The sequence below is a fragment of the Pan troglodytes genome, chromosome 22, assembly GCF_028858775.2.
Source record: "Pan troglodytes isolate AG18354 chromosome 22, NHGRI_mPanTro3-v2.0_pri, whole genome shotgun sequence".
Taxonomy (NCBI): Eukaryota; Metazoa; Chordata; class Mammalia; order Primates; family Hominidae; genus Pan; species Pan troglodytes.
In genome coordinates this window covers 44,755,430-44,765,790 of record NC_072420.2, presented here as the reverse complement: position 1 = coordinate 44,765,790, position 10,361 = coordinate 44,755,430, and the positions used below count along the sequence as shown (strand labels likewise).

Sequence of the window (10,361 nt, the reverse complement as noted above, 5' to 3'; positions counted from 1 at the left end):
GTCCTCATCCCAGGGCAGAAACAGACTCCTAAGTGTGAACGGAAAACAGAGGATTATTAAAATTGTCACCTAATGCAGAAGCCCTGCTACGCCCTTAGGTGGTCAAGGCTGATTTCTTACCTATCCACGACCGCAAAGGAAACCGTTCTTTGTTGGGGTCGAAGAGCATGAACCCTCTTTAGAATGGATAGTGTTGGCCAGGCGCGGTGGCTCACGCCTATAATCCCAGCACTTTGGGAGGCCGAGGCGGGCCGATCACCTGAGGTCAGGAGTTCAAGACCAGCCTGGCCAATATGATGAAACCCCGTCTCCACTAAAAATACAAAAATTAGCCGGGCATGGTGGCATGTGACTGTAGTCCCAGCTACTCAGGAGGCTGAGACAGGAGAATTGCTTGAACCTGGGAGGAGGAGCTTGCAGTGAGCCGAGATCGAGCCACTGCACTCCAGCCTGTATGTCAGAGCGAGACATCATCTCAAAAACAAAACAAAACAAAAAAACCAAGATGGATCGTGTCCATGTCTGCACCACCACACATCAAACAATCCAACAGGTGGAACTGTGCAGACTTCCCCACACTCAACGTCCTCTTTCCAATGTCACTGTTCACTATCTGTGGATGTCCCTAAATGGCCTCAGAAGTTTCCATTAGAAGAAATTAGAGATATCGTAGGTTTTAAGTCATTGAGCAATCACTTACTAATTACAAATCACTTATTTATTAAACAAAAATGAACATTTTATGTGCACAAAGATAGTATCATAAGAGGTGTGGCGTTTTGCCATTGGAACCTGGGCATACGGTCATTTGTCCTGCAGTTTCTCATGTACTGAAAGGTGGCGTGGATCCTACAGTTTCTCGTGTACTGAAAGGTGGTGTGGATCCTACAGCTTCTCGTGTACGGAAAGGCGGCGTGGATCCTACAGCTTCTCGTGTACTGAAAGGCGGTGTGGAGCAGCACAAGGAGCTTGAGCGTTGCAATGAGAAGTCATGGCTGTGAATCCCACCCCATCATGTTTTGAATGTTGGGCAAATTAATTAATCGTTTTATCCACTTACTAGGCGATGTATAGTTTGTATACTTCATGCCAGTCATTGTTTTAGACTCTTAGGATGCAAAGATAAATAAGAAAGTTGCTTTGGGCAAAGAGTGAGACCTTTTTCTTAAAAAAACAAAACAAAAGAATTACCATGTGATGAGCACTTCTCCTTCTGGGTGCATACCCAGTGCTCTGAGCTACAGCGTCTAACATTCAAGCCAGCTTCTCAGTCGGACCCCAGGATCCTTTCTAGAGAGAAATCCTGTCCACGTCGCCCTCCTAGCTGGCACGGCTGCAGGCACCGGTGTTGTGGCAGCGGGAAGGGGAGGACGGGCTTGGTGAAAGGGGACTGGGGCCCTCCTCACTCCTGGGGCTGCCAGCTCCCTCACCCTGAAATCAGACCCACGCCCGCCCTGCACTTCCTGAGTGTTTCCTGAGACCAAGGGATCAGAGCTTCGGCTTTGAGGGGCGGTGCTGTGCCCTGGGACACACGGAGCCACAGCCTCCACTTCCAGGGTGCCCTGGGGCCTCTCTCCACATCTCCCTAGGGGCAACCGCCACAACTACTCTGTGTCGTGTGTCCTGTGCCGTCCGTCCGACCCCTCGCAACTCATCCCAAGCCTGGGGGGCTCTGGGGGACAGGGCAGGTGGGGCCATGTGACCAGGAGAACCTGCTGGTGTCTCCGGCCTCCACTGGGTGCCCCAGGACTGTGGTCAGCAGGGTGGAGCCCCTGATGCAGCTTCACTGCCTGCTGCAGCCAGAGGGGGACAGGGTCCCACCCACGGCCCCTCCTCCGGAGCCCCCAGCTCTCCCCTCCGAATCTCTCCACCCACCGCACCCCTGAGCGTGAGGGGCACTGGGGTCTCCTCCTGGAAGTGGGGGTCCCGCCTGGCCCCTGAAGCCCTGGGGAAGGGTTTCTGTGGAGCTGCTCATGGTCCCTGCCTGTCCTGCCCCCGGGCCCAGGGCCTGGCTCCACCGCCCCGGCATGTCATTCCCGGGGGTGGGGGCGGCACCACGGAGGAGTCAGACTCCGGCTGGGCTGGCAACAAGGGTGGGGTCAGAGGAGCCCTGTGGCGCTGTGGAGGGTGACTGGGTGCCAGGGGCCCGGGAGCTGCAGGGTTTGGGGCTGAGGCGCAGGATGAGGCCGACACAGGAGTCCTGGGGCGCGGGCGGTCCGAGCCATCCCCTCACCGCCCAGCCTCGTAGGGGCCCGCTGTGGGCCAACTGCAGCAGGAGCTGGGGACACAGCCGTCTCACACCTGCCTCCTGGTGCGTTTCTGGGGCTCAGGGATAGGCGTCCTCACTCAGGACACACAGGACTGGTCTGGCCGTGGGGTCAGGCCAGGAGGCATCCCCTTTGCACCTCCTCACATCCCTGTGGGGAGGGGAGGGCCCTGGGAACCCATAGACGCCTGCCCCACAGCAGCTGAGGTCCCGCAGCAGCCAGCAGGGCTGGGCCACTTGAGGCCTCCGGCTCTGATCGCCCAGAGGGCGCACGGGGTTTGGTGCAGCCTCTGATGGGCACGAGGCGGCCGCACGGGATGAGCACAGTGGGCGTCCCTTCCCCACGGCCAGGACTCCAGGCCGGAATGTGGAGGTTCCCGAAACCCACACTGGAAGGCACCCCATGGATATGCTGGGGACTGGGACCGACGAGAGGGCACTGCAGGCACGCGGTGGGGTGGCCTCCCAACGCCCAACTCTCCTGCGCACCCCAGCCCCTCCCGCAGGCCTGGGCATGGAAGTGAGCCCGGGGCGGGTTCAGGCAGCAGTCAGGGCCTTTGTTTCAGTGCCGTACGCTGGCCAAGTTCAACATCCAGGGGGATAAACAAAGGTCCTGCACATGGCCTGCACTGGGCGGGAGCAGCTCCAGAGAACCTGCCTGGGCCAGGGCTGCCCACAGCGCGGGGGCAGCATCTGTGGGCACACCCGGACCCTGGGTGACCAGTGTGGGGGCCTCTCTGCATGCTCAGGCAGGTGCAGACAAGGCCGCGGCCTGGGCAGCCATCTGCCTGTCACTGCCTGGGCAGCCATCTGCCTGTCACTGCCTGGCCAGTCATCTGCCTGTCACTGCGTCTCAACGACTGGTGCCACAATTCTGTGCTGACAACAATCTCCACGCTGCAGCCACCACCCACCCCACAGGCCCCTCACCCTCAGGCCACCCGCCTGCCACACAGGCCCCTCCACCTGAGACGCCAGCAAAGGAGGCTGAGAAGAGAAAGCCCCAGGCCGGCTTCCCGGCTGCCACTCCCTGCACCCCGTGCCAGTTGAACTCCTGAGGCTTCAGGGTCCAGCCTCTTTGCAACCTCGGCTGCACCCCGCCCTCCCCATGCCTTCAGATTCCTCCACTGACTCTGAATGGGGTGCCGGGAGGGCCCCTCCCTCTGCAGCTCAACAGCCACGTGAAGCCCTCGCTGCTCCAGGAAACGGGGCCCCGAAGACTGGCCCACGGAGATGGAGGCAGGCACCCACCATCCTCAGCACCAGGACCACGGGTTCCATCCTGGCTGCACACCGCGCTCCCTGGAGAGCTGTAATGTGTCCCGATGCCCAGGCCACCGCCTAGCCAGTCCACCCTGGACGGTGGGGAGCGGGGTCCCCGCATCAGCACTTCTGAAGGTTCCTGGGTGACCTCAAGGTGCAGCGGGAGAGATACTCACCACTCATGGGTGGTCCCCGGCCCAGTGCTCCCCGGAGCTGGGGAGGGGCTCCATCTCAGCCACCCAGACCAAGGGACCCATGTCTGCACCCACAGGACCCCAGGGGCTCCCTGTGCTTGCCAGGTGCAGCCACAGTGCGCGGCGAGGACTCAGCGAGGGACAGGTAGCAGCAAGGCCAGCTTTAACTCGAAGGGGCCCGGCCCAAGCTGCCAGGTGTCTGGGTCCCCGATCAGGGTCTGTATCAGCTCCCATTGCTGGCACTGCCAATCATCACACAGCAGAGGGCTTAAAAGGACAGTTTATTCCCTCATGGTTCTGGGGCCAGGAGCCTGAGGTCAAGCGTGGGGAGGCAGTGGCTCTGGGGATCCGCCCTGCACCTCCCTCCTGTCACAGTCCTGCCCTTCTCAGCCCATGGACGCGCCCTCCACCTCTGCTGGTCTCCCTCCAGGACATGCCACTGGACTCAGGGCCCACGCAGGCAACCTGGGGTGACCTTATCTTGAATCTTGAGATCCTTAACTCGATCACATCTGCAAAGGCCTTCCCGAGGTTCCAGGCGGACGCGTCCCTTCCCGAGGTTCCAGGCGGACGCGTCCCTTCCCGAGGTTCCAGGCGGACGCGTCCCTTCCCGAGGTTCCAGGCGGACGCGTCCCTTCCCGAGGTTCCAGGCGGACGCGTCCCTTCCCGAGGTTCCAGGCGGACGCGTCCCTTCCCGAGGTTCCAGGCGGACGCGTCCCTTCCCGAGGTTCCAGGCGGACGCGTCCCTTCCCGAGGTTCCAGGCGGACGCGTCCCTTCCCGAGGTTCCAGGCGGACGCGTCCCTTCCCGAGGTTCCAGGCGGACGCGTCCCTTCCCGAGGTTCCAGGCGGACGCGTCCCTTCCCGAGGTTCCAGGCGGACGTGTCCCTTCCCGAGGTTCTAGGTGGACGTGTCTTTTGAGAGGGCCTCAGGTTAACCCACTACTGTGTCTGAATCTGTCCCTTCCCCAAGCAGCAGCTCTGTGTCCCGGCATGGCCACTGTGGGGCAGAGACACAGCAGGTCCCACATCTCTGTGCCCTGCAGACCCGTCAGCCCTGGGGATGCTGGTCTGGGACGGACCCCTAGATATCACACAGCCGAGAGGTAGGTCAGCGCTTTAAGATGCTGATACCGCTGCTTCAGCTCCTGGAGCAGAATTCTCAGGGTGGATTTCCAGCAACGCCTCCTGGGAGGGTCAGCAGGGGCTGGGGTCCGTGGAGTGGTCTCCGGGAGGTTTGCCTGTGTCAGGCCTGTGCTGCTTCTGGCGGAGGCGCTTGTCCAGCCTCATCCAGCCTGGTGTCTCCGGTGCCACGCGCTAACACCTTCAGTGCACGCTCGGGAACGCGCCTGGAAGGCCCTGCCCTGCCCCAGGCTCCAGCCAGACGCTGCCAGCACCCGGGCCCTAGGCTATGCCAGTCCCACAGGACTTGGGTGAAAGTGGGTCCCAGAGGCAGGGCAGAGGGGAGCTCCTGTCTGGGGGCGCATGCTGGGCACCTGATCTATACCCAGAAGCCCATAGGGAGCAGGGTCCACAGGGCTGGCGACGCCACTCCCAGGAAGCCTTTGTGGGCTCAGACACAGGACCCAACAGCCCTGCAACAGTGCCTGGAGCCAGACGTTCACCCCAGATCCTTCTGTGGGGTGAGACTGCAGGTCAGGCCGAGGCGTGTCAGCCAGGGTGGTGTGACTGCACCTCCAGAGCTAGCAGCAACGGCCAGGCTCAGATTAATGTTCAGAAACTCTGGCACCTCCAGAGCCAGCAGCAATGGCCAGGCTCAGATAGAACATTTAGAAAGAACTCTGGCGGGCAACCGTGGGTGGCAGGGTCACAGCTAATTCACAATTTACAGCCAAGACTGTCCCTGATCCAGTCTAGAGAGAACCTGTTAAGGAAAAATTATCCTGGTGCTTATCATAATGGCAAGGAAGACTTCATTGTGGACTCCCGCAGTGAGGGAGAGACGGGCTCCATGTTGGGTGCAGCAGGACAAGGGGGGTTCACAGCCGAGGAGTGAGGGGGTCCGTGGCTGGAAAATCACCAGGAGGGTGCGGCAGGGCCGGGGCATCCTGCTGAAGGCGTCGAGGACTGAGGTCTGATCTGCTCCTGGAGCTCAGACATCGGGGTGGGATTCTCTCTGACCTGACTCTGGGTTCCTGCTCCGTTGGACTCGGCAGGGTTGCACATGGAAGCCCAAGGTTGAGTCCCCCTCAAGAAGAGGCTCCAGGAGTCTCTGCCACGCCTGTGTCATTTGGCCGCAAGCACAGCTGTGTGGGCCAGAGTGTTGGGGAGATCCACCCCTGCTCAAAGAGTGGGCAGGGGCTGAAGCCAGGAGGTGGGCCCTGCGTAGGGGTAGCGCCCACGAAAACAGAGCGAGGAGGCACACGTAGGCTGAAGCATCCAGGAGCCAGGGCCTCAGGAGGGGGCAACATGGAGAGCCAGGGAGGACAGTGGCCACCTGGACCCCGGAGAGCCACCACGAAGTGTCCCAAAGCTCTGGGCATTGAGGAAGCCTGATCAAGGAAACCCGAGAGAACTGACATCGTCAGAGGCAGGCTGGCCGGGCTGGCAGTGGCTGAAGGTCTGGGATGGGGCCCCTGCCACGTGGCCACCACAGGCTGAGCAGAGCCCAGCGGGGAAGGACCCACCAGCTCCCCTGGAGACCCTTTCCGCCCCTGGCTCTGGGGGCCAACCCTACAACCAAAGTCCTGCCCTCCCCAGGGGGCCAGGACCACCTCCCTTTCCCTGGGCCCTGGGAGTGGAGAGGAAACGGCTTCCTTTTTCTCCCCCAGCCCAAGATCTAGAAAAGCGGGGCTTAGCCGGGCGTGGTGGCTCACACCTGTAATCCCAGCACTTTGGGAGGCCAGTGGATCTCCTGAGGTCAGGAGTTCAAGACCAGCCTGGCCAACATGGTGAAACCCCGTCTCTACTAAAAATACAAAAATGAGCTGGGTGTGGTAGCAGGCACCTGTAATCCCAGCTACTTGGGAGGCTGAGGCAGGAGAATCCCTTGAACCCAGGAGGCGGAGGTTGCAGTGAGCCAAGATTGCACCATTGCACTCCAGTCTGGGCAACAAGAGCAAAACTCTGTCTCGAAAAAAAAAAGAAAAGAAGAAAAGAAAAGCAGGGCTCATACCATATGCCACGGGCACCTGACACACAGGCCCCTGCCTGCCCAGACCCTCCACATGTATCCAGGCCCCGAGTGAGTGTCCAGCCCCCCACCGCGTGTCCAGCCCCCCGCCACGTGTCCAGCCCCCTGCCACGTGTCCAGCCCCCACCACGTGTCCAGCCCCCCTGCCGCGTGTCCAGCCCCCTGCTGTGTCCAGCCCCAGCCACGTGTCCAGCCCCCCGCCATGTCCAGCACCCCCACTGCGTGTCCAGCCCCCTACCACGTGTCCAGCCCCCCCACTGTGTGTCCAGCTCCCCCGCTGTGTGTCCAGCCCCCCGCCGTGTCCAGCCCCGCAATGCGTGTCCAGCCCCCCCAACTGCATGTCCAGCCCCCTACTGCGTGTCCAGCTCCCCCGCTGTGTGTCCAGTCCCCCGCCGTGTCCAGCCCCGCAATGCGTGTCCAGCCCCCCCAACTGCATGTCCAGCCCCCCGCCGCATGTCCAGTCTGAAGAATCCCACAGAAGAGCAGCCCACATGTGGGAACGCACGTGCTTTTCTATAACACAACATGGCTACAAAATGTTCACAGCCCTTGAATCCCTGTCATTTCTCAGAAAATACCCTAGGGAAAAGGCCTCAGAGGCCCAAATGTTCTTCTCAACATTATTTTAATCAGGAAATACTGCAAACTATCCCAAAGCCAACTAAAATGGTGGGGCAGAGGGAAGTTTTCTGTAAATGCCACTGGAGAAAGTATCACACGGCCCTCGCAGTCCCAGGGGCTGGGCCAGGGCAGGCCGTGGCCTCCCAGGGAGTTTTACAGATGCTGGTTCACAGGGGTGGGCCCATGAGAAGCGGGCGGCGGGCTCCTCCGCCCTCAGACTTGCAAGCACGGACCACGGCCGCCTATGCTGGCAAGACCGCGATCATGCTTTTTCATTCCTCAGGGTTCAGTAATCTGCCTGCGTCTCTTCTCCAGCAGCAGCTGCACATTACGCCATGGGGCATCAGCTCTGAGGAGCACTTGGCACGCGCCTTCCTCCTCCCAGCCTGGAATCATCGCCCGGGCCCTTCCCTCTCAGGGCGGGGACCTCACTAGGGAAAGGAAGGGCTTTCCAGGGCAGCCCCTCCAGCCTGCATCTCCTGGGAGGGCCCCAGAGAGGGCACTGGGCAGCTTCACTTCAAATCGGGGGCATTGGGGCTGAGCCCGAAGCAGGAGGGCAGCAAGGGTCCTGACGTTGTGGACTTGGCCAGGGAGGGGCCAGTCCCTCTCAGCCACCCACAGCTACCTGTCCCGAGAGTGTGAGGATTCGGGTCTTTGGTGGGCTCTGGGGAAGGGGCTGCAAGGAAGCGGGCCCAGAACCTGGTGCTGAGGCCCAGGACCCATGCAGGGACGTGGGGCAGGACAGAGAGGGGCAGGGCAGGGGCAGGGACAGCGGCAGGGATGCGGGATAGGACAGGGGTACAGACAGGGATGGGGCAGGGACGCAGAGCAGGACAGGGGCAGGGACCGGGCGGGACACGGGACAGGACAGGCGCAGGGGCAGGGCAGGGATGCAGGGCAGGACAGGGATGAGGGCAGGGACGTGGGGCAGGGACAGGGACATGGGGCAAGACAGGGACGGGGCAGGGACGTGGGGCAGGGCAGGGAGAGGGGCAGGGACGTGGGGCAGGACAGAGAGGGGCAGGGCAGGGGCAGGGACAGGGGCAGGGACACGGACAGGGCAGGGATTCGGGGCAAGACAGGGAGGGGGCAGGGACACGGGGCAGGACAGGGAGGGGGCAGGGATACGAGGCAGGACAAGGAGGGGGCAGGGACTCAGGGCAGGACAGGGAGGGGGCAGGGACACGGGGCAGGACAGGGAGGGGGCAGGGATACGAGGCAGGACAAGGAGGGGGCAGGGACTCAGGGCAGGACAGGGCAGGGGCAGAGGCAGGACAGGGACGGTGCAGCCTCCGCTGCTGCCCTCTCGGGGAGCCTGGCTCCCACCCTCACCCAGCCACTGCTCCTGGGCACAGAGCTGAAGGGGAACTGGAGGCTGCGGCGTTCCTCTCTCCGTCCCCCTCTCTCTGGTGACTCATGTGATAAGGAACCGACCTTTTGGAGACATTCTGTGCCCTCAACAAAAACGGCCCCTGTCTGGAAACCCCCCCAAGGAGACTGACTTCCTCCCCTGCTGCCTGGGCTGCGGTAGCTCTTCTGGCACCTGCTCTTCCGGCACCTGCCCTGTGCTGGCCCCTCCTGCAACAATCGGGTAAGGGGACCCAGGACCACAGGGAGGCTCCAGGGAGCCCCGTGGGTGCCTCCAGCAGCCGTCGGGGGTCTCTGTCCCCCACACCTCATCTGTGAGGGTCCCTTGGCAAGGCAGCCCCTCCTGCTTCCCCAGGGTGGCAGGCCGGCTGCCCGCATGCAGAGGCTGCTGGGAGGGTCCCCTCATGCTCTCCCCTCCCCGTCCCCTGCCTATCCAGCCAGGGCTCTCGCTCCCAGCAGCCAACGGTACAGCCCGCCTCGGTCTCTGGGGTGCTAGATACACTCTGCCTGGAGCCCAGGTACTGGAACCTCTGTGCCTGGGCCATGGGGGGCAGGTTAAGGGAGGCCCTGCCCTGCCCCTCACCTGTCCCCTCATCTGCACATCCCTCCTTCGTGTCACCTGCACAGGAGCCCCCACCTCAGTCGGCGCTGCAGAACCAGCCCAGGAGAGCAGCTGGCCTGTCATCTGCTGAGGAGCGGAGGCGTGCGGGGATCCGGAGGGGAAGGGGGTCTGGAGTGCTCCCGGGGAGACCCTCAGGGACTGCCCTGCTGCTGGCAGCGCCTGGGCCCAGGGCTGATGGAGGCGTCTCCTGGCCTCCAGGGCTGTGCCCAGGACTGCAATGGCCTCCCACACTACCTCACTACCCTGGTCCAGGCTCACTGACAGATGAGGAAACTGAGGCAGGGGCCCCAGTCTCACGGCCATTGGTGCAGAGCTGGGATCCAAGACCGGGTGGGCTCTTTGTTATTACTTCCTCCAAGGACAAGCCCAGGTTCTCCAGGGTGTGGGGTCCACGTGTGGCCACAGCGGGCCTTAGAGACAGACAGGCCTGGGCGGGGGGAGGGGTGGGTGGGCAAGGCCTTAGAGACAGGCCTGGCGGGGGAGGGGCCGGGCCTGTGCGCTGGCAGTGGTGGCACCACGGGGCCCTTGGGGACACCAAGTGAGCTCTTTAAAGTGGCTAAAGTGGTAAACCTTGTGTTTTGTGTAGATTCTACCAATTAAAAAAAGGAAATGTAGGCCGGGCGCGGTGGCTCATGCCTGTGATCCCAGCACTTTGGGAGGCCGAGGCGGGTGGATCACCCAAGGTCAGGAGTTCAAGACCAGCCTGGCCAACAGGGTGAAATCCCATCTCTCCTAAAAAACAAAACAAAACAAAACAAAAAAAGAATTAGCCGGGCATGGTGGTGGGCACCTGTAGTCCCAGCTACTGGGGAGGCTGAGGCAGAAGAATCACATAAACCCAGGAGACGGAGGTTCCAATGAACTGGGATCGCACCA

At 61.9% G+C, this 10,361-nt stretch overlaps 1 long non-coding RNA gene across 1 annotated transcript; it reads left to right on the top strand.

Annotated features, from left to right (window-relative positions):
* Positions 1-8,797: 8,797 nt before the first annotated feature.
* Positions 8,798-10,099, top strand: LOC134809225 (uncharacterized). The gene is made up of 2 exons (XR_010154410.1): positions 8,798-9,086; positions 9,491-10,099. It is a non-coding gene; the product is annotated as an uncharacterized LOC134809225 (long non-coding RNA).
* The last annotated feature ends 262 nt before the right edge of the window (positions 10,100-10,361 follow it).